This window comes from Sorex araneus, chromosome 2, assembly GCF_027595985.1.
Source record: "Sorex araneus isolate mSorAra2 chromosome 2, mSorAra2.pri, whole genome shotgun sequence".
In the NCBI taxonomy this organism is placed as follows: Eukaryota; Metazoa; Chordata; class Mammalia; order Eulipotyphla; family Soricidae; genus Sorex; species Sorex araneus.
The window spans coordinates 292,991,839-293,017,049 of NC_073303.1; the positions used below are offsets into that span (position 1 = coordinate 292,991,839).

Sequence of the window (25,211 nt, forward strand, 5' to 3'; positions counted from 1 at the left end):
GTTTGGCTAGAATTGAGCAGTTGCTCTGTAAAGGTTTTTTGTCATTTCCTTTGATGGTTGATTTTTCTTGGGTTGTTTTTCCTTTGGTCTTTGGCCAGAGAGTGCTGACATTTGTTAGGATTTCTTTAATTGCTCCCTTGGTTTTTCCTGATTGATAATGTTCTTCAGATCCAACATTGGGATATACAGCTACACAAAATCCTTGGAACTCACTACCATATTGTTTGTGCATTGAAGTTCCTAGTTGGCCAGTGCTCTCTCTCTCAAGTCATCTTCTCTCCTCTCTCTCATCTTTCTCTATGTGTATAGTTGGGTGTGTTTTATTTTTCAACTTGCTTAAATTTGTTTTTGGAAGGAAGATTAGTCTTGTTACCTAGTATACCATATAGTCAATCAGAAAAAAAACTATCTAAAAGTATTGTTACTTAATAGAATGTCTTTGTAAAAGTTCCTTCAAAATTTATTTTAACGATGCATAGTGGAATATAAGTACATGCATGTATACATGCCATTATATGGTGCAGCAAGCATATTAGTGATCACTTATCCAGATATCAGACTTTAGGCACATTCTGCAGTAAAGATATTGCAGATATTATTAGAGATATTAGTTGATAATATTATTATGAACTAATAATATATTAGGCTGGAGTGATAGCACAGCGGTAGGGTTTGCCTTTCACGAGGCCGACCCGTGTTTGATTTTTCCGCCCCTCTCGGAGAGCCTGGCAAGCTACCAAGAGTATCATGCCTGCATGGCAGAGCCTGGCAAGCTACCCATGGTGTATTGGATATGCCAAAAACAGTGACAATAAGTCTCACAATGAGAGATGTTACTGGTGCCTGCTCGAACAAATTGATGAGCAATGGGATGACAGTGACATGACAGTGACTCTATATTAGAGATACTATTAGTTGGTTACTTTTTGTTGAATAGTGAGTGTCTCCATTCAAAATGCTTAGAAATTGCCAATAATTAACTCATGATTATAGTTGACTTTTGAGTTAAATTATAATTTAGTGAAATTATTTTGACTAAGGTGGTAGTCATTTATTTATAGCTTTAGACTGTCAAACTATTTAAAAATTGCTTTTTAAAGCCACAACAAGATACCACTCCATACCCACCAGAATGACGGTAATCAAAAGGACATATAATAGCAAGTCTTGGCAAGGGTGCTGAGAAGTTAGAACTGTCATGCTTTGCTGGCAGAAATGTAGTTTCCCACTTTGGAAAATGGTTTGGCAGTTACTCAGAATGTTAAACATAGAGTTACCATATGACTTAACAAATATATACCCAAGAGAAATTAAGCATATGTCCATAAAAAACTTGTAAACAAACGTCATAGAAGCATTATCCATACTACCCCAAATGTGGAAATGATCCAGATGTCCATCATATGGGGAATGGAAAGACAAGGTATAGTATATCCATATTTGGACATTTGGCAATAAAAAGGAATGAAGTAATGATGTGTTACAACATGGATAAGTCTTTAAAATAGCCTTAAATAAGCCAGACACCAAAGCCACATATTGATTCCATTTATAGGAAATGTCCTGGATAGACAAATAACTCCTTCTGTCCTCTCTCTGTTTCTCTCCTCCTCCTCTCTTTCTCTCTCTCTCATACACACACACACACACACACACATACACGCACATACGCACACACACACACACACACACAGTTTGGTTGAGCAAGCCCTGTGCTAGATTAATCTCTGAGATAAAATAAAAGGATGCGCACACTGTATTATGGCATTTTATTAGGGTTATTTGGTTACATGATTATAGAAATTGGCCCATGGTCTGCTACTGTAAGTTTGATACCCAGGAAAGCTCGTAGAATAATTCATTCTGAATTTGAAGGTCTGGGAACCAGCCTTGTGGCGTCTAAACTTCAATGTGAGGGCCGTAAAGTATGATGTGCTGCTGAGCTCTGGCTGGGCTGTAGTCAGTGTCTCCTTCCATCTACCCTCAAAGAATTGTTGTTGTTCATTCCACCTGGGGCCACCACAGTCCACTGAGTCTGTGGATTTAGATGCTAATCACATCCAGTGGTACTTCTGGAAATATCCCAGAAATAATATTTAACCTGGGCTCTGTGGTCAGTACAATTGTCACATACAATTAACTGTCACAGAGAATGCGTATTAATGGTGTGGGGTTTCCTTCAGAGGTGGTGAGAAGGATCTTGAGAGAGATAATGGTGATATGTGTGCAATTTTGTAAATACATTAGAAAGTGCTGATTTATATGTTTTAAAAGGTGAACATCAAAGTATGTGGACTATGCCAGTAAAATTGCATAAAAAATATATTTGGTTTTGGACCACACCTGTCGGTGTTCAGGGCTTATACCTGACTCTGAGTTCAGGGCTCACTTCTGGCAGGTTTGGGGACCATATGGGATTCCAGGGATTTAACCTCAGGTTGGTCACATGCAGGGCAAGTGCCCTCCTCACTGTAGTGCCAGCCCCAGCATAAAAAAAAATTACTTTGATGCCGTGTGTGTGTATTTTTTTTTTTTGCTTTTTTTGGGTCACACCCGGCATTGCACGGGGTTTACTCCTGGCTCTGCACTCAGGAATTACTCCTGGCGGTGCTCAGAGGACCATATGGGATGCTGGGAATCGAACCTGGGTCGGCCGCGTGCAAGGCAAACACCCTACCCACTGTGCTATCGCTCCAGCCCTGCCATAGCTTATATTAAGAAACATTTCCATATATGTATATATTAGTGACTCAGAAAGTAGTTTTATTTAAAGGAATTTGTATAGAGAAATGTGAGGGGAGAGAAGAGAAATCGGTTCAAGAGAGATCATGGGTTTTTTTCCAAGCAGGAAAAAGCCCATTTTAGTTATTGGCCCCTCAAAATGACTCTTTCTACAGTTATTTTATTATGTATGTGAAATGATTTAATAGGTATCAACAAAAAAGGTCTTCTAAAGTCATACCAATTTACCTTAATTACAAGTTAATATTTCAAGAGGTATATTGAAAGAGGTGTATTGCAAGAGAGGCAGAGTCTCTTGCCCCGGCGCCTGGCTGTCTTCATCGGGGCTCCTCGGAGGGGGCAGAACCCCAGCAGCTGAAGAGCTCCGGAACCCAGCCATAGCCATGCTCAAGACACTTTCCACCCACCTGGATGAGCTCATGCATGATGGAACCGGCAGAGGAACCCAGGTGTGCGGGACCCGGAGCTGAGATCTCCAAGCCTGCTCGGATCGGGACTGGGCCTCTTCCACCCAGATCCCTCATTTTCCAGTAGCTTGGCAGTCATACCCAAAAACTGCCCCCGGCACCTGTAATCTCATCAACAGCCAGCATCCAGAGACTAGAAAACCAAGCTCCTGGAAGTGCCCGCATAACATTTTAAAGCCTAGTTCTCCCTTTTGAAGAACCTGGCAAGCTACTGCGAGTTTACTGCCCGCACAGGAAACCTGGCAAGCTCCCCGTGGCATATTCATATGCCAAAAACAGTAACAATGATGGGTCTCATTCCCTTGACCCTGAAGAGCCTCTAATGTGGTACTGTTGGGAAGGACGAGTAAAGAGAGGCTCCTAAAATCTCAGGGCTAGGACGAATGGAGATGTTACTGGGCCCGCTCGAGCAAATCGACGATCAACAGGATGACAGTGATACAGTGATATTAAAAGAGGAGCTGCTTCTTATTTTAGTCACTCACTTTGAGTCTCTGCATCAAAATGTCAGTTTAGTTCCCGCTATATAAACAAAGTATAACTATTACTATGCTTTAATTGCCTAATTATAATATAAATTCTACTTCTGGATGCTATATCACTTTTTGCTCTGTGGTCTTTTCTTAACTCAGTACAAACAAGCATATTATAATTTTGTTGTTAGTAATTTGACAGCTGGAATTCAATGTTCTCTTTTCTGTCACCTTATGGCCAAACACCGATATGAAACAATAGAAATCAGAATAAGCAAAATGGAAAGGTAGTACTTAGTTATGCAGTCAGGATTAGATGAAACAATGCTTAATCTGTTTTTACAGAGATTATAGAAATTCCACTTGGAAAAGGGATATTTTAGAAGGCAGATCCATATAAAGCAGTGTTTATGACTTAATACTCTCATAGCTCGAGTATTTAAGACAGTGGTGGAATATTGCAGACAATTTGTTACTGAACTAAACAAAACTGGACAGCAGTGAATGGAGGATATAGGTATCATAGGAGAATATCTGAATAGGTCAAGCTCAGATGTTTGTTCTTTATCCTGGAGACCTTACTTTTTTTTTCTCTGTCTTTTGAGTGACACCAGTAACACATATCCTATGTCAATTTAAGTAAACATCAGTTTAAGGGGAAATGTCACAGTCTTTGTTAGTTTAACAGAACCTTCCAAGGGAAAATCTGATGAAAAAAAAATAAGTCCCTTTCCCTTCTTTGAAAGTGTATAACCCAAACATTTTGTGTTTCTCTGGCCTGCAAAATAAGTGAGTCAGCAGATTGGGAAAAACAGGGCCAGCCATTCTCTTTTAACTAAACTTGAATCATAGATTTGCATCTGATATTACATTCCCACAGAAAATTGGTAGTGAATGGTAGTTTTGGAGGGACTAACTGTAGTTGAAGATTTTTAGGGTCCAGATTCTGTTAAAAATTTCCTTCCAGCATAATAATCCATATATATGTTAAGCCATTTTTGATGTTTCGATGTCATGGCATATAATCTTTTTGTATCTAGATTTCAAAGCTCTGACAGGTTGTGTGGTGGTGGTTTCTGCTTGCTTAAGTCATCAGGACCAGGGTCCCTGTGATTGAGGGTGCAAGTGTCTGGCATGTGCAAGGCCCTGAGTTGGATCACAGGAACCTCAGAGCAGGTGGTGCTGGGCCAAACACAGAGCAGTCAGGCACATAACCTCTGTGCCAAGTACTGTCAGGAGTGACTTCTGCAAAAAGTATTAAACAAAAATTTATTGAGCATGAGAATTTATTGGCAAGTTGTTTATTGTTTAAGGGGTTTTAAACATAGGTAGGCATAAATTATTGAATCATTTTGGGCTTAAAGGCATTTTGTTCTGGAAGAGAATTTGGAACAATTGTGGTTGGCAGGGATGTGGTGGAACAGGAGCCCCCAGTCACTGCTGGTGAGAGTATCCTCTGGTTCAGTCTTTATAAAAAACAGTTCAGAGATTTCTCAAAAAAGTTAGAAGAGAGTTTTCTTTTTTTCTTTTATTTCTTTCTTTTTGGGTCACACCCCGCGATGCACAGGGGTTACTCCTGGCTCTGCACTCAGGAATTACTCCTGGCAGTGCTCGGGGGACCATATGAGATGCTGGAAATCGAACCTGGGTCGACCTCGTGCAAGGCAAACACCCTACCTGCTGTGCTATTGCTTCAGCCCCTAGAAGAGAGTTTTTATAGGACCCAGCAATTCCATTTCTTGGCATGTACTCCCCAAACAGACAAACATTTATTTGAAAGGGAATTTGTGCACCTCTACTCATTGCAACACTTAGGATAAGGAAACAACACAAATGTTCAGCAACTAATGAGTGAATAAAGAAGCTTCAGTGTATATACACTGTAGAATAAGATGCAGTGGTCAGAAAAGATGAAATCATACAGATGGAACTGGAGGTCCTCATTTAAGAGAAGTCAGAGGGAGAAAGACAAATACTGAATGACCTCACTTATTGTGGTTATAGAGAAGAAAAGGCAAAGAAGTATTAAATGAACACAAACCCTTGACTCTGTATTCACAGAACTGAGAATTCCAAGGAGGCGGGGAGTAGAAAAGTGAGAATAATAAGGTGGACTGGATTGGTGAAGGGTGGTAGGCACTTGGGTGGTGGAAAGGTGAGCATTGGACTGGAGAGCTGGCACTTGCTTTGCTAGTTAGTTTGTTTTTCCCAAACAAACACTTTGTTTCTATATGCTGAATTTGTAAATAGTGCTGCTATGAACTCAGGGAGGAGGATATCTTTCTGAATTGGTGTCTTTACTTTCTTTGAGTCAGTACCCAGAGGTGGAATTGCTATATCATACAGTAGTTCTACTTTTAATATTGTTTTGCCTAGTGGCTGCACTATAGTTTGCTTTTCTACCAACAGCGCACAGATGTTACTTTTTCTCCACATGCTCACCAGCACTTGATATTTCTTCTTCTTCTTCTTTTTTTAAATGTGAAGTGTTTTCTTGTGTTTTTGGTTTGTATTTCCCCAGCAATTGGATGGCAAATCCCTTCTCTCTTCCCTGTTGTGCCTTCCTTGGGAAAGCGTCTAAGGGCATTGTTTCTATCCATTTTCTGCCTGGGAGTTCCCAAGTGGTGCTCAGGAGACCTGGGGCCACGAGTAGTGAAACTTGGCCAACCGGGTCAGTGCTAGGGCTGGAGAACATGGAGCTGCTCAGGGTTGCAGTGCTGGCAACCACCAGGGCCAGGCCCGGCTGTACTGGGGCAGGGGTGTCGGGTGGGAATTGGTGGTGCATGTGATGCTGTGGTTCAAACTTGAAGAGCCTGAAGTTTGACTACTGTATTATATATCAATCAAATTAGAGTGGTTTTTAAAATGAACAACAGAGATTAAAAAAAAACTCAGAAAAGTTGAGCTTTTGGAAATATATTTATCATTTTGTCTATTTTTTGACAGTTGAAAGATATTTATTTGTATTATTTTTTTATTGAATCACCATGCGATACAGTTACAAAGCTTCCATTATTGAGTTAGTCATACAATGTTATATTATCATTTTAACCTTCCGTCTTTTCATTGTTTTAAAAAACATTTACCACAATGTTTTTTTCTTCATAGATTTTAGAAAGTCAAGTTTGCTGAAGTTTAAGTTATACACAGAGAAATTTGGACTTTTTTTGAGGTATAGTTAAATGCATTTAAAGATATGTGATTGTATAACCACCATATTAAGACGCAGATTCTTTTTATCACCCCTAAAGTTTTCTTCATGCCCTTTTGTGATAAATACTATATCACAGGCATAGAAAAGCCCAATCTCTGAATACTGTTCCCTACAGTTTTGTCTTTCCAGACATTATATAAATGGAATCAGATGATATGCAACTGATAATACTTCTAATACTGTTCCAGGCTCCTATAGAAAAGGAATTACATGATATGTAGCTTTTTTCATTCAATGAAAAGCTCATAAGTCATACATGCTCTTCTAAATATCAGTAGTTTATTTCTACTGCGGTTTTGTAGGCCAATTTTTTAAATGTGCCCCCATTTACTCATCCAAAACTTTATGAGTTTTGGGTTGTTTCTAGTTTTTGCTAATTAAAAATCAGCTGTTATAAAATATCTGCATGTGTGTTTCTGTGAGTATATATATATATATACATATATATATATGTTAAGTTTCTGAAGTACTTAGGAATGGAATTACTATATTGTTTAAATAAAGGCTAGTTCTCTAAAAGATTGTCAGACTCTAAACCAAAGTTTCTGTGCTATGTTAACATTCCTACCATCAATGTATTGAGTTACTTTTGTTACTCTGCATCTGGGTCAGCTCTTGGTGTTCTCAGTTAAAAAAACAAAAAACTAAACAACTGAATTGTTGAATCTCATTGTCATTTTAATGGGACTTTTCCAATGACTAATGGTGAACAGATTTCCATGTATTTATTTGCCAACTTTATAATCTGGTTACATATCTGTTCAGATTGTCTTATGTATTTGAGGGTTTTTAAAAAAATAAGTTGTGAGGGGCTGGAGTGATAGCACAGCGGGTAGAGTGTTTGCCTTGCATGCGGCAACCTGGGTTCAATTCCCAACATCCCATATGGTCTCCTGAGCACTGCCAGGAATAATTCCTGAGTGCAGAGCCAGGAGTAACCCCTGTGCATTGAGGGGTGTAACACAAAAGGCAAAAAAAAACCACCCTGTGAGTGTTCTTTTTCAAGATACTAGGTTTTTTATTGTTGTTGTTTTTAAAATCAGATGTGTATTTTCAAATATTTTCCCTTGGCCGGTGAATTTTCTTTTTTCATTTTCTTAGAGTGTCTAGAAAGGAATGTAGAATTTTGGTGACACCAATTTGACAGTTTTTCTTTTATACTTTTTTATATTCTATTTAAGAATTCTTTTTTGTCTTGTTTTTTGTTTTGGGGGCAGGCGCAGGTTGCAAGGCAAGTGCCCTACCCTCTGTACTATCTCTCCAGTCCGCATTTAAGAATTCATTGCCTAATCCCAGGTCACATGATTTCTGTGTGTTTCTCTCTTATGGTATGAGTTTCACACATAATTTTGTACTCCTTTATTTTGTTAGTTTTTCTCTCATATGTTGTTAGGTATTTAAAATTGAATTCTAATTTTTATTTGGGGGGTATGTTTGGTGCCACACCCAGCGGTACTCAGGGACTGTTCCTGGATGTGTGCTCAGGAGTGAGCCCTGGTGGTGCCCAGGGAGTAGGATATGGAGCTGGGGATTCATCTGAGGTTGGCCGAATGCAAGGTGAGCACCTTCACCTCTGAACTATTTCTCCATTCCATTCTATCAGCATGTGTTGATTACCTCCTTTCTTTATTACATTATTTCGTTGTCAGATTTATATGTAGTTAGGATTGCTAGATCTACTTGGTCAGTTGTTCCTTTTATGTAAGGGACATTATGTAATATAACCCTTTATCCATTAAAATAGTCCTGGTTCTGAAATCTACTTTGACTTTGGATTTCTCTTAATTAATGTTTGTATGCTATCTTTTTTTTTTTCAATTTCATTTTTTAAAATTTTGGGTCACATCTGGCAATGTTCAGGGATTTTCTCAGCTTAGTGCTGGGTGTGTGTGTGTGTGTGTGTGTGTGGCAGGAGAGGGTGGGGGTGGGTGGTGATGTTGCTACTGATAGCGCTTGGGAAACTGTGCAACGCTGGGATGCAGTTCTATCATTGAGCCATCTCTGTCCCCATCTCTTTCCTTTACATTTAGTATTTAAAGACAACATATTGTTTAAAGACAACATATTGGGCTTTTTCTTTTGTTTTTTTTTGGGGGGGGTGTCGTACCTGGCGAAGTACAGGGGTTACTCCTGGCTTTTCACTCAGGAAATTACTCCTGGCAGTGCTTGGGGGACCATATGGGATGCCAGGAATCAGACCCCAGTCAGCCGCGTGCAAGGCAAACGCCCTATCCACTGTGCTATTGCTCCATTTCCGCCCCCACCTCCTTTTTTTTTTTTTTAAACAGACATTGCAGCTTTCTTCGATTCTCTTAACTGTCTGGCCTTGTTATTGCTGTCTCACATATCTTTTACTGTCCTTCCTTACCCTTCCATCTGCTAGTCTTAATTCAGTTACTAGAATTAAAAAATTCGGGGGCTGTATGGATAGGCATTTTGTGTTATTTCCAGCAGTGCTCTGAGGCTGCTCTCAGCTGGTGATTGTGAGGTGTGCTATATCAAACCAGAACTTCTGGTGTGCAAAACATGTATTCCAGCCCTTTGAGCTATCTCACTGCCCCCCAAAAAGATTAATTCTCAGGGCTAGAGTGATTGATTGTACAGCGGGTAGGGCTCTTGCCTTGCATGCAGCCGACTCAGGTTCCATCCCCAGCATCCCATGTGGTCACCCTGAGTCCCAGCAGGAGTAATTCCTGAGTGCAGAGCCAGGAGCAACCCCTGAGCATTGCTGGACACATCCAGCAATGGTCCCAAAACCACAAACACACAAATATTCTTACTGTAGATCATTGTTCTTTTCAAATTGAATACAGGGCCCTTACATTTGCAAGGTAGGTCTCAATCAGTAAGTCACATCCTCAGCCCTAGGCTGAGTTGTTTTGCCATGAGCATTATCTTACTTTGTGGTACCTTTCTAATTCTGCGAACTTCTCCTAAGTACCCTCTTGTCCCTCAACTCTCTTCTTGAATTCCACCTTTTTGTACAAACCTTATGACCAGGCTGGCTAGAGTAGTGTCCACATTCTTTGTGTTAGAATCATGCATCTCTCCTTCTAGCCATAATCACAGTCTTTATTTACCATGCTGGGTTTATTCACTAAATTTCATTTATCTTGTTACCACATCAACATTCTGATGATAAAGGGAACTTAGCTTCATTTCCATTGAGTGATTATCATTCTATAGTGCAATGTGTGGCATATAGAATATATTCATTGACTGAAAAAATGAATAGTTTTTCGAAATTTGTGCTTTGCAGCATTCACATAACCTTCCATCATAATGAAACCTTGAGTTAACCTTCCAATTAACCCGTTTCTATATCAATCATAAAAGCAAGTCCTGATCTATTTTGGCTTTTAATCTCTTGGTTGTGGCCACAATTTTCACAGTTTTAGGTGTTTTTAGAAAACTGAAGGGAAGTTTCATAAAGCATCTTACAAAGATCTCAGACTTGGTAATTTAGTAGCTTCACCACTACTGTCAGACTACCTGCAGTGTGTGACAGCTAATGGGCAGCAGGTAATTCAGCAAGTAAAGCACAATCTGCCTCAAAGAAGAGATACACAGAGAATATATGTGTGCTTAGTGCATGTGTGATCTGGTTTTAAATTTTGTTATTCTTAAATCACAGCAAGAAGAATAGCTGTACATTTTTTGGTTTTCATTTTGTTTTTGATTTTGGTCCACACCCAGCTCAGGGTTTGCTCCTGGCTCTGCATTTAGGGATTACTCCTGGCAGGGCTCTGGACACCATATGGAGTGCTGGGGACCAAACCCCTACTGCATGCAAGGCAGATGCCCTACCTGTGGTACTCTTGTTTCAGCTCCTGTTTTATTTTTGGGTGACTATGGTGGATCAGAAGCTCTTACATGTAAAACACACTCTCTGCTGAGCTCTGCATCCCTGCCCAGTAGCTGATTTATTTTTGAGTAGTTTTGTTTGGTCCCTGTCCTTTCTGAAGATCTTCACTGTAATTTAAATATTGAGGTCTTATTTATTTTATTCTTACAGAGTTTACACTCAATGGTTATTTCTACTATTATTATGTAGGTGTGAACCTGTGTAATAAAATGTACCATAAGATGTGCGATATATGCCCCTTTGTTCATTCAGACACTCTGACACACCTCTGTTTTAGGTCCCAAAACCACAAACACACAAATATTCTTACTGTAGATCATTGTTCTTTTCAAATTGAATACAGGGCCCTTACATTTGCAAGGTAGGTCTCAATCAGTAAGTCACATCCTCAGCCCTAGGCTGAGTTGTTTTGCCATGAGCATTATCTTACTTTGTGGTACCTTTCTAATTCTGCGAATTAGAAAGACATGTATATGTAGACATGTATATGCTGTGCAGGTAGTGTGCTACCTGCACAGCATATACATGTACCCACGCAGCTGTATTCTCATGGAACTCACAGCCTTGTGGGAGACAGAGAAAACAAAAGAAAAATGAAAGATTGTAGTCAAGTATGTGCTATAGATGGGGCTGGAGTGATGGTCCAGAGAGTAGGGTGCTTGCCTTCCATGTGGCTGACCTAGCTTTAATCCCTGGCATCCATATGGTCCCCTGAGCCCACCAGGAGTGATTCAGGTCCCCTGAGCCCACCAGGAGCACAGAGCCAAAAGTCAGCCCTGAGCATCTCTGGGCAACCCCAAAACGAACAAAAAGTATCTGCTATATAAAAATATGTTCAGGTATTGGGAATGTAGCGCAGTAGTAGAGCACTCACCTCACATATGTGAGGCCCTGGGTTCATACCTGGGTCACAGCAAACACACCACACCACACACATACTGCTTAGATTCTGGCCAGAGAGGAATTTATGATGAAGGATACCTGAACTGATTGTGCAGGATAATGAGAATTGTGAAAGAGGCTGGAGCAATAGTGCAGCAGGTAGGATGTTTGCTTTGCACATGGCCGATCTAGGTTAGATCCCTGGCATCCCATATGGTCCCCTGAGCATGCCAGGAGTAATTCCTGAGTACAGAGCCAGGAGTAACTCCTGAGCATGACTGGTGTGACATTCCCACCCACACTCTTCCCCCCAAAAAGAATTGGCAAGATAAAGAAAAACAGAGGAGTCAGAGAGACAGTATAGGTATCACATATGTCCCTTAAGCATGGCCAGAAGAGATCTGAGTGGAGTGCCAGGGTTAGCTCTGAGCACTGCCAGATGTAGTCCAAAAAACCAAAAAGAAAAAGGAAGAGAAAAACAGGGGTCGGGGGCTGGAGTGATAGCACAGCAGGTAGGGCATTTGCCTTGCACGCGGCTGACCCGGGTTCGATTCCCAGCATCCCATATGGTCCCCTGAGCACCGCCAGAAGTAATTCCTGAGTGCAAAGCCAGGAGTAACCCCTGAGCATTGCTGGGTGTGACCCAAAAAGCAAAACAAAACAAAAAACCAGGGGTCATTAACAGGAAATGGCACTATGCAAAGACTTAAAGATATGAAGAAACATTCATTTACTTGACAACTATTTATTGACCTAATATAGTATCTTTTTTTGTGGGTATATTGGAGAAAACTTGCTACCATACTGAAATTTTTATCTGTAGGGAAGAAGAGTTTAATGATAATCAGTTATTTGTATAAATATAATGGTCTTCTTTTTTTTTCTTTTCGGGTCACACCCAGCGATGCACAGGGATTATTCCTGGCTCTGCACTCAGGAATTACTCCTGGAGGTGCTGGGAGACCAAAGGGGATGCTGGGAATCGAACCCGGGTCAGCCGCGTGCAAGGCAAATGCCCTACCTGCTGTGCTATCACTCCAGCCCCTAGAATGGTCTTTTGAAAGCACTAACATGTTGGGGACCAGAGCAATAGTTCAGTGGGTAGGGCATTCGCCTTGCACACGGCCAGCCTCAGTTTGATCCCTGGCATCCCACATGGTCCCCTATGCTGCATCATAGACTGCAGAGCCAGGAGTAAGCCCTGAGGTTACTCCTCCAGGAGTGCCCTAAAACAAAAATTATTATAAAGTACAAATATGTTCTTCACCTTTCTCCTCACTTAAGATTCACTTTGGTTCCAGAGGAGATCATTGGAAATAAATGGGACAATTCAAAATATTTGAGAGTCTTAATTCTGATTTTAATTTTATTTTACAATGCTAAATTGGAACATAAAATTTTGAATGTAATTTGTTAATATTCACTGTCACAGTAACGTCAGGGAAAAAAAACCCCTCAACATTCAACGTTTTAAAACATTTGAGAATCTAAAATACTGGTATCCAGAACAGCAGGGGGAAAGCCAAGCTGACAGGTTTTTATGAGAAAACCTGATGGAAATACCTCAAGAAAATAAACCTATTAATGTATGTGACACCCATCAATGTGCTATCAGACGGTAGAACCAGCTGTATCACTTAGTTTAAAATATATCAGATCTGCGTTTTTTGCCTTCAACAAGGCCCGGACCTCTTAGAACTGCTTCTCAGGGGCAAGGCAAGGCCACTGGTGCAGATCCAGTCCTATGTCTCGCTAAGAATTCCCTCTTGCTTCAGCTGCTTTCTTGTTTGTATTCTATTCAGTCTTTGAACTAATTGGATGAGGCCCACCTACATTGTGGGAGACAATTTGCTTTACTCAGAGTTCACTGATTTAAATGTTAGTCTCATCCCAAAGCACCCTCCGTATTGACACATAAAACTAACCATACCCGCCAAGCAGGAAAATGAGTAGTTTTGAAATTAGTTTCCTCAGGCAGTACAATATATGAATACATATTTATTTTTCCTCTGTGGGTTCATAAAACTTTACTGTAAGGGAAAATGCATTCTGCCTTCATTACATTATTTTGTTATCTTGCAAGGCTTTGTGGGGAATGTTTAGATTTTTGAGTTATTAACATTTATCAGTGAACTCAGAAGCGAGATTTTGGAGATATTCTTGGAGGCTAGAATCTGAGGCTTGCTTGTATTCCACACCGAAACAATGAAAGCTTCATTTACCCTTGTTAAGATCACAAGGAAGATCTCACCTGACATTTTAGGCTCCATAGCTTGTGAAGGAGATGCAGAATTTCTGTTTGGCTCTTTATTAAGCAACATTAAAAAAAAAAAATCCGCAGTTGATACGCGTCTTTCAGGAGCAGCTGAGGTTCTCTTTGAGTTCACCATCTGCGCAGTTAGATAATCCCCAGGGTGATTTGATTTGCTCATGGTGGCCCGGACTCATGGGGACAAGTGCACCTGCACACACTCCATCCCTGCTGAGCGCTGGGGTCCCGGGCATGGCTTTCTTTCCATTGTCTGTCCCCCAAGAGCCCCAGGCCCTGTTCTCTGCGGGGGAGGTGCTTATGGTGCTACTAGCTTTCTTCACTAATGTTCCCACATGGTAATTTAAAGGCCCATCCAACCCAGAGAAATACTATTGGGTCTGGAAAATCTGTATTCTCTGACCAAATTTTACGGGTGTGTCAGTTGGCTAAAATCGTGCTTACATCCTCCCAGCCATCAGTTAGCACTTACATAATGCGGGCAGATGTCTGAGAGCTCCCACAGTGCCCATAAGAAGGCGGAATGTCCGGAGTTTATTTTACATGCCGCCCCCAGTTCTGTCGAGAACTTCACATATCAGTTGGATTTCTTTCTCTTGATTCTGCCCTTTAAGTCACACCTGCTGTATAAGCAGAGGCGCTTTCTCCTTTCCATTGTTTCCTCCCTGGGCAGCTGGATTCCAGGCTCTAGGAATTCCAGGCTATTCTCTGCTCTGCTGCCATCATGCTCTGCTTCATTCATAAAGCTACTCAGTGTCACTCCCCACCTGTCCCATTTTTCAATCTGAAATTGGGAGTAGCATATGTTGGTCTATTATGAAGGGCTGGCTCAGGTTTTCCCCTGCTTGTGTATTCAGAGAAAGCACTTTTAGTTGTTCAATAATTGTATATATTTCTCCTTTGGAGGAGAATACCCAAGGGTGTTCCAGATGCTTTATTTATTTTTTTAGTTATTTTTTACATTAATTATTGATACAGAAATGTTCAAGGAGCAAAAGACAATTCTCTCTTTTTTTAAAAAATGAGGGTTTTTAGAATGTGTTTTTCTAAAATCTTGGTTTGTTAATATTAAGCTTGTTTATTAGCTCAATGCTGTTTAAATATTTGTAGCATTTAGGAGCCAGAGAACTACTAACAGGCTGGAATATATGCTTTGCCTACAAGGAAACCTAGGTTCCATTCGTGGCACCAAATGGTCCCCTGAGCACCACTGGGGGTGAACCCCACGCACAAAGCTGGGAGTAGCCTAAGTGCCACCTGTTGTGCTCCCCAAAAAGTACATGTGTTTAATTCAGGCATACCTTAGAGAGATTATGGAATTCCAGATATCAAAATAAAGTGAATATTGCAAAAAAAGTCATAAAAATTTGTGGGTTTCTCAGGGCACATAAACATACATACACATGACACTGTCATCTGTTAAAACATTTTTATGTCTAAAACAATGTTTTAATACTGAAAAAAAATACATTTTTTTTCAGTATTACAGGAAGGAAGGCCCCCGCCATGCAAAGTTGTGAAGTCTGAACTCCACCCTACCTCCATCTCCCGCTCATACTTCCTTAAGTAAATGGGACACTGAGACACAGAATGAATGCATCCTGCTGGGAAAATGGTGGGGCAGACTCGTGGGCTGCAGACTTGCCACGGACCTTTGGTGCACCAGAGAACACGGTGTGGCTTTAGTCTAGGTTTCAATTACATAAGCCACTAGCTTTCTTCATAGAATTCTTAGATTATTTCCTCAGTGCCTAAGCCAGGCAAGTACCGCCAACAGGAAATCCCACACTTTGACTTGGGTCACTGAAATGGTTTGAGTCTTATCAGGTGATGGAAGCTGCAGAGTATAAAAGAAGTTTCATATAAAGAATCATTAACCTATAAGAAGCCAGTGACTGTAAGATAAGGAAGCTTGATGTTCCCTGGGGTTCAGAAGGTGGGGCTGGTGGTGATGGTTGTGGTAGAGAGAATACTTAGGAAGCACAGAGATCAGGCCCCTTCTCAAGACTGGTTTAGACTCTGTTGGAAAAAGTCTGGTTCCTTCCATAGGACATCTGCTGCTTTGCTCAGGTGATATCGGTTTGCAGTGGCTTGATAAGCAATGTGGCTTACACAGTCATCACCTAAGGGTGTGGGTAGAGGGCAGGGCAGAAATTTGGGTGGGCACTCGGGCACGGTATAGGTAGAAGACATGTAAAATGTTAATTTGCGTGTGCAGAGGGCCCCATGTCAGTACCACGGGGCCAGACAAGGACTGAGACTGCCAAGGAGCAGTATATTCTGACGCTGTGGCCAGGGGAAAATGGATGGTTAAGGGAAAGTACCTTTTAGCATTAAATGCTAAGTGCATTACTTCCTGTAGCTAACTCTTTGGATTTCCCTCATAGCAGCCAACTTCATATTGGCTGGTCCAAAGGAATGTGAGGTTATTATTACAAAAGGAAAAACAAAACCACCAAGATGAGCATATTCTCTTTCATATTTCTCTTTCAAAGCACTGAAGACTAAGAAGGCCCAGTACAGATGAAGGATGGAGTTCCTGGATTTAGTCTGGTAATGACCAACACATAAACAAGAAAGAGAAAAGTGGGGTTAAGAGGAAGCAACTATGGAGTTCCGTTGTTTTGATATTGGGTTACACCACAATCCAGGGCTGATCCTGGCTCAGTGCTCAGGGAACCACATGTAGTGCTGCAGACTGCAACCAGTGTCAGCCATGTGCATGGCCAGTACCTTATCTCGAGTACCCTCTCCCAGCCCAGCTGTGGAGTTTTAAGCAGGCAGATGAACTACCTCCGTGTGGCTCAGCAGAGGAAGGCCTGCAGGAGACACTCGTGGAAAGATGCAGTCCCCAGGGGCAAGGACAAGGACTGAGCAGTCAAAGGCACCTAGAACCCCAGCTCTGCTACTTATTTGATGCTTGACCTTTCTCACATTATTCTTATTTCTGTATTCCTCAAGTCTTTGGTATAAAAGTGGCTAGCGATTTACGTCTCAGTATGTGATATATTGTAAACATTCTATTACCAGTATGACTTAGAAAAATATGACACAAGGAGCTACCTGTGGGGCTCCTAGGTAGAGGCTTTCCAGGAGTGCCATTGACCAACCCGTAATCCCGAGTCTCTGCAGTGCCCTGAACACACCAGCTTCCTGATTCAGCTCAGTCTGCAAACCCCTCTGGCTAGCATTCACCACTCTGCCTTCATCGCCTACCATTCTCCACCACTGCCAAAGCCTACAGGCACATATTCGCCTCCACATTTGCTTTTATTCCATTGTAAACTGGCAGCTAATGAGTCTCAGCTAGGTGCCACATACTGACTGAGCTAGGAGCATGGGGTAAGTGGTAGCAGATGGACCACATCCCTGGCCTACATTCTATGAGGGGCTCACACAAAAGGTGTTTAACTACAAATCATAAAGTGACAAGCAGTCAGAATGTGATTGATTCAGATGTTGAACAATAATGCTATATGGTCATATAATAACTCGATGCTTGAGTGGTGCATTACCATAATTCAACTTCTGTGTAGCAGCCCAGATATAATAACTACCTGTTGGATGAATAATGGTCAGAGTGTCCACATATACAGCAATGGTCCCCAGAGGTCATGCCACGTATCCTATACCATCTAGGTCAGTGTAAGAAAATGGAAACAGTCACACATCAAAATTGCCTGATAATGCACTTCATGAAACATACCCCCATCAGTAACTACCTTGTAACTCCACAACTGAAACCTATGTTATGTTCTTAAAAAAAAGTTTTTAACGTGCAAAAATAAAAAATTAGAGGAAAAAAATGGAAGGAGAGGAAAGAAGGCTCACTGAGGATGCGATAAAGATGCAAACTATGTCTAGAAAGAAAAAGATGGCTGCTGGCTGAGCTCATGGAGACTCAACCCGTGTGTGTGAAGTGTGTGCATTTACAGTCTGCAATCTAGAAATATACTGAGACATTTGCTGAAAGAGAAATTAATGGGAAGTGGTTGATTATGGATCATTACAAAAGGGAAAATCCATAAGTCCAGCCTCACTTACGATGATGACAATGGCAAAAAGGATAATGATGATGCCATTAGCTTTGATTACTTTATAACAGACCCTTGACCTTATAGACATTTTGTGAGACCATCTCAGTTTCTGCCTTTATTTGCAGGAGTTAGCAGACTGGACAGCAGATTTCTTCAACTACAGTTAAAAAATTTTATTCTGAGTACAAGTACACCCCCTTTGAGAAGCTGCAAAAGTAGAAACATGATAATTATGGGGCAGTTTTTTACTACAGCGCTCACACACAGCTGAGCAGTACTGCCGCATCCTAAATAACTCATTAGCACCCATTAATCCAATGGACAGATAGTCCTGACAAATGAAAGCTAAGAGAAACAGTATGATACCTGTCACATTTTCCCATTTAATTAAGGATGAAAAGTATAAAAATCCACAAGAAAGGGTTGCTAAGCAGTCAACCTCATCTAAAAGAGAGATCTTGAAACACCTGAAGTCTTTGAAAAACTAACTTTCAAACTTCTACAAAACAATATGGCATTTTGTGACTATTATTAATTGCTCACGATGCCAAGATACTACATTTTAATTATCAGTGAGATACAATTTTAAATAGATCATGACCACAGCACCTTGCCTTTTTTTTTTTTTTTGGTTTGTGGGCCACACTTGGATGTGCTCAGGGATCACTCCCGATAGGCTCAGGGGACCATAAGGGGTGACAGGGATCAAACCTGGGTCAGCTGTGTTCGAGGCAAATGCCCTATGTGCTAAGTTCTATCGTTCTGGCCCCGGGTGTTGCCTTTTAAACTGCATCTGGCCTTAGTCTTCCTCACAGGTGTTTCCTCTCCTTTGCTCCGTGGTCAGCTCTTTGAACCTCAAGTGCCTCAGTAACACAGTTCTTTCTGTAGCCTCTCCTGGGCAGTTCTGCTTGCTTTTCTCCATACTCTTCTGTCTTGCTGGCCCCACAGACTTCCTCACTGAAATCTGGAATCCTCTACTGTTGCTTGGTACATACCCTTGTGCATATTCTTAGCATTTTACTCAACTCCGTTTATTTTCACTTTATTTTTTATCTTCCCTGACCCCGCATCCTTACCCTCCCCATCTCCTCTTGTCTGGAAACTCCTTGGAGCATGCCTGCATGTTTTACCTGTTTGTATAAACATGGTAGCTATTCAATAAATATTTGTTAAGTGAATAAATATACTTCTGGTATATCTCATTAGGATTTTGCTTTGCATTTATATGTTCCACTGCACTAAAAAAAAGCCATTCTTGATTCTGAAGATGAAGAAATTAGGATCTTACATTAATTTCTGACTGGGAATTTGAATATATTGAACAATATATAAACCATAATGTTCTTACAGGTCAAAGTTAAACTGTATTGGTATATTGATTTTCAGTAGGGCAGCTTGGAGAGTCTGACCACAAAAAATTGGTTATAGTAATGGTTATATTCTTTTGCTTTAGTTTGTGACATGCTACTTAATTTGGTAAGTAATGCACATTATAGATACAGCTGAATAAGAATATTTAACATTACTTTCAGCATAATGAATGCCCTTGGGAATAACATAAAATTGTGGTTCACCGTATAAAATCAAAAACTGAACTGTGGATGCAATTTCCCTGGGCTACTCATTTTTTTTTCAGTAGATTGACCTTTCTAATTATATTTTTGCTTAGGCTAATTTTAAAGTTATTTTGCATTCCCCAAGAGCAGTGCATTTGATGTGTCAAGGGGACACAGATTTAACAGTCACAAAACCATCAGTGAAAGCAAAAAGCTCATTTTCCCCAAAGGATATTGTAGGCAATCAGAGGATTTAGGATGTGATTTTAGGATCAGAGCTAAAAAATAGTTTAACAAAAATGCTTTCTACATTTGTTTGGACTTTCCTCCTCCCTCTTTGTGTTGAAAACCAAACCAGACCTATATCAAAAACAAGTAAACAGAAACCCCAGTAAACTTTCAGGGATATAGATCAGGTGCTCAGCATGTTGTTTACACAGCGCTGCAAATTGGAATAGTGACTGAAGTTGATGGCAGAAATGACAGTGTGTGTGAATATGAACAATCTTATTGATGAGCTCATGAGTGTCCTTGTGAAGAAAGAATGAAAGGTGTCACAATTCCTGGACTTTAGACTTTACTTCTGTCTTGTTTCATTACTTTGAAAAAGTAATAAACTCTTTTGTTTGTTTGTTTTTAATCAAACTGACAGGGATGAGAAGTTTTTTTTTTTTTTTTGGTTTTTTTCTTCTAGTGTCTCTTGGGGCATTGTGGAAAAGTAAGTGGGGGGAAAATAAGGAGATAAATTATGAGCCAATACTTATGAAAGAAGTGTAATAGAAGGTATTTACTGGCTTTAGTTGTCTTAGTTGAGAAACTGTTGAAAGTGTTGAGCCAGTTTTTCTGAAAAAAAAAAACATGAAATTTATTTTTCACTTCACTGATTCCAATTGTTCTTTTATTGGTTATAAAATTATTGTATTAGCATTAAGAGTTTAGTGCTAATACAATAATTTTCCATTCTTGAGCAACTGATTTCAGCTCTTCTGAAGATTCCAGATAAATTTTTGAGGCTTTGTTTTTTAATTATTGAAAATGGGTGTTGGGTATTACAATGAGGTTGAGTCTTCACTTTTATTGCTAAATTTCATGAGTGATTGAATCATTGGCAAGCTCAGATTTGATTTCATGGGAATATTTTCTACCCCAGTTATTGGGCCACATCCAGCTGTGCTTGGGGCTTATTCCTGGCTCTGCACTCAGGGATCACTCCTGGAGGGCCCAGGGGACCATATGGAGTGCTGGGGATTGGACCTGGGTTGGCCACATGTTGGCCAGCACCTTACCTGCTGGACTACCTCTCCAGCACTGTCACAGGATTTTTTTTTTTTTAGGTTAAACTAAAGAATATGTATCAGATTTTAAAGAAATGGGGTTTCTTGAAGAAAGGTTCTTTCCTGATCTGGGACAAAGAACTAGGATAAGTCAATACCAACATTTTATGGGAGCAGAAAAGAAGGAATCTTCAACAACAAAAAGAGGAGGGAGAGCCAGGAAATAGTACAGCAGTTAGGTACATGACTAGCTTGTGCCCAGCCTGGGTTTGGTTCCCCGCACTCCATGTTCCACTGAGCATCACTGGCCACAGCTCTGGAGGCCCCTGAGTACCGCTGAGATGGTCCCAAGGTCCCCAGCAGCTCTGGGGAGGCCCAGATATCCCCAGCACTGCAGGGCCTGAACAGCATCATGTCCTCGGGTCCTTGTACTGAATTGACAGCCTAGTTGGCTGAGCATCACTCATGGGTCCCTGGACCTCTTGAAAACCTCTTGATAGGTCCCCCCTCCCTTCCTCAAAAAAAAAAAAAAGGTGGAAGTCATATTGGAAGGATCCTGGTCACACTTGAAGAAGCTCCCAAGGGCTAAATCTGGGACAATTCATGCCAACAAAATAATAATCGAATATAATCCATAGAATATAGTAACTAACAAGCCATGCATGTACAAGCATTGAATAAATAACGGAGAGAGAAGGAGCAGCTCCTATTTATGTCGAATTGATTGGTAAGTATAGAAGGAATGATAGAAACCAAATGTCACTGGCAAACACTGCCGCCATAATGAGGGTTGCAGACCCTATCTACCTGTCGATGCTAAAATTAGTAGATGAAAGCATGATGAGAAGATGGATATTTGCATAATCTTAAAATATCTCTTCACAAGATAGTTGATAATTTTAAACAGAAAAATACTGACTGCACAGTGGAGAAATCCTGACAGCACATGAAGCAAATTGTCAGAGTTGGTGCCATCCACCTACTCCAGAAGAGTGGATAGCACTTGCCTCCAAAGGAATGCCCAGGAAAGTGGGCATCCAATCCCTCACTATTCAACTTTTTATTTTTAATAAAAAGTATAGATTCACTTATAGTTTTTTTTTTTTCTGAGAGGCACCAGTGATTCTTGTTTAACTGGGTCATGAGTTCAGTGCAAGGGCTCAAGGTTTGTGCATGCACCACAAGGGAGACCATGTGGTGCTGGGAATCAGACCAGGTTTGTGCCATAACCACTGTACTATCTCAGTCTTGAGAAAAATAAGAAGCCCCCTCACAACACACATTCCACCCATTTATTCATATCCCAGCTTCCAACAATGACAGCTGTCTATCTCTGCAAAAGTACAGTATGGGATTGTCACAAAGATAGTGGTAAAGTCAAGTTATAGAAAATTTCTATCACTGCCAAGGAGCTTCATTGTTGCCTCCACATATAGCAGGACCTTTTAAAGAATTGTGTGGGTTTTTTTTTTGTTATTGAGTCATAAGAATTTTTTTTATTTCTGGATCATATGGAGTTCCCCCTGCGGTCTGTTAGTATGATGATTCATATGGACCAATTTTTAAATTAAAAATTGTGATACACATCATAAAACTTACCACCATAACTTTTAAATTATATACCATTCAGGGTTTTACCTATATTCATATTGTTGTAACCCTCACCATCATTTATTGCAGCCTTTAGTCACGCCACAGGGTCGATTTGTGTATTCTCAAAGGCTGCCATTTATTGCAACCTTTAGCCATGCCACAGGGTTGATTTCCATATTCTCAAAGGCTGAATAACAGCCTGTGGATACACGTCATGTTCATCCATTGCATTATCAGGTGTTGATGTACACCTGGGTCGAATCTGCCTTTTGCCTAGTGTGAGTAACACCCTTTCGAACAGACATCCAAATACCTCTTCAAGACTCTGCTTTCAATTCTTTGTGGGTGTATATATCGTACCCAAGAGTGGAATTGCTGAATCATGTGGTGCCTACGTCTTTCTTTGAGTCTCCTGCTTGGATGATCTTCTCTCTTTGAGTGCCTTTTTCTATTAGAGATTTAAGTTTTGGAAGTTCGAATCCTTTTATTTCTTTAAATAGTGTAGAAGGCCCTTCATTATGTGGACTGTTGAGAAAAGAGAATATAGCGGTTAGTGAATTTCCTAAGTGGCTAGTATCCCCTTTATTTCAGCTCTTGCTATTGTCAATTTGTGGTAGCTCATATTCTCTTATGGACATATTCTTATGTCCAGCAGTGTGGACATAAGTGAGTCTGTGGTAATGCAGGGTATTGCAATGCCTCAGGGTATCTTTGTGGATATGGATTGACGGCATGGTGTACTACAGAGTGAAAGATACTTGGGGATTAGAATAAAGAACTAACAAATCTTTACAAAACTCAGTCCACACAGTTTGCTTTGTTTATTGTTAATATGTTTATAAACAAATCAGACATAGTAGTAATTACATATACTTATTATATAAAATTATTGTTTGAGCTTATTACATACAGTAGTAATTACATAATAATTAGTCATTGGAAGATGTCAGTTACGCTTTGGTTCTCATCTGGCCGTCTTTTCTCTGCCTGCCTTTCTCATCTGTAGCTCCACGTCACTAGGTAATGGCTCTAGTTCTCCCTCTGCGGAGCACTGACAGGTGTAATGGGGAGAAGGCGGGGAAATGAATGTGGTTTACATCTTCCTCATCCAGCAGCACTTCTCTCATATTGCACCTCAAGAAGGAAAACAGCTCTGCAGGAGAGAGGACTAGAGAAATTAAGAGGAAGAACAGAAAAAACGCTGGAACATGAGCAGCACAGAGGTGAAGGGGAGGGGGAGAACCAGGGCTTGAACCAGGGTGAGCGAGAGTAGGAGAGGGGTGCGCAGGGATACCTATCTCAGAGTTAGGCTCCCTGGGTTCCCTCTGCGCAGACTGAGCATTGTCTTGATTCCTCTGGGACTGAAGATCAGGCCAAGACATCCCCCCCCCCCACCCCGTGTTTGACAGGAGTATAAGGAAAAGGAAGTTGCTCCCACTGGAATGAACTTAGTATTTGGCAGCCCACAGTCCTGCCACCCAGTGCCCTGAGTTCAGCAGCCTCCACACCACCACCCCCAAACAGAGAAGGTCAGTTCTGGTGTTTTGTTTCCCACTGGTGCACAGAAGGAAATAGTCTTCCCAAATCCACCAGTTCTCTTCTCTGTTCACTGCTTGGACGCAGTTTTGTCTAATTCTGGGAGGCCTGTCTGTCTGCCTTCTTTGCCCCCTCAGCTGTTGATACCCCAGGTGCTTGGAGGTAGGCGCTCTGTCATTCCAAGCTGTTAGGTTTTATTTGATTTCATTTTAACCTGACAAATTGTAATTGATTTCCTTTACAGATAGTGAGCTTTTCAGTCTGATCAGGAAATAAATGGAATCACGTACCATGAATAATGGGTGATTTGTCTGCAAAAAGACAATCAAGAGGATGTCAGAAATCAGGGGTTCCCAGTGAGGGTGATTATGCACCCTCCCCCTTCCAAGGGAATGTGGCTAAGTATGCAGAAAGTTTGGATTGTCTTGCTTGGGGAGGAAGTACCGCCAGTCCCCAGTGGGCAGAGGACAGCAATGTATCCTTTAGTGCACTGGATGCTGCCCGACAACACACAAGTATCTGGTTCAAGATGGCAGCAGTAGGGAAGTTCAAAAGGTCCCCGGCTTGAAAGCGTGTAGAAGTTGCTGTGCGAATAGATGGATGATCAACTCCATGAGCAAAACCCCCAAATGGTGTGTTCAAGTGTGCCTGGCTTTGGGCCTTCACAGTCTTGCTTTTGATTTCCCTGAGATCTATTTTGGAATCGTTTTCGATTCACAGATGGATAATTTTCACTTCTAGCTCTAGTGTCTTAGCCCTGGGTGCCATGGAGTCTTGACTAAATGTTGAGTGGAATAAAGGAGAACGTGGGCAGGGACATAATCAAGATGCGGTTCCATCTAGGCTTTATTCCCTATCAACTGTGTGTGAAGCACTGTCGCACGCAGAGAAAATGGGAGGGTTTGGAGACAAGCTTCTTGGTTTCCTCAGAATGGACAGTGGTCCTCCCTGGAAGCACCTGCCTCTTTGCTTCTGCTTTTTGTTTTGTTTAGGGGGTCACACCTGGCAGTGCTCAGAGCTTGTACCTGGCGGTGCTCAGGGGACCATATGGGATGCCGGGAAACTCAGGTTGGCTGCATGCAAGGCAAGCATCTCCTATATTGCTCCAGCTCTACTTTGCTTCTGCTTGGCTTCAACTGCCTCGTGCCGGTGGTGTTGGTGTTGGGGAGCATCTCCTGTGTAGGTCACTTGTGAGCTGTGGGCCTGGAAAGAGATTACGCTTCCGCCTAGAGAGAACGAGACTATTCTGGCAAAGCATTCAAAGTATAGTTGGGAGATAGTATGGCGGTTAAGGTGCATGTCT

At 41.1% G+C, this 25,211-nt stretch overlaps 1 protein-coding gene across 1 annotated transcript in view; it reads left to right on the plus strand.

The window, feature by feature from the left end:
- The window catches only part of C2H3orf70 (chromosome 2 C3orf70 homolog), a 57,322-nt gene that overhangs the window by 26,717 nt on the left and 5,394 nt on the right, over positions 1 to 25,211 (plus strand). The window lies entirely within an intron of this gene.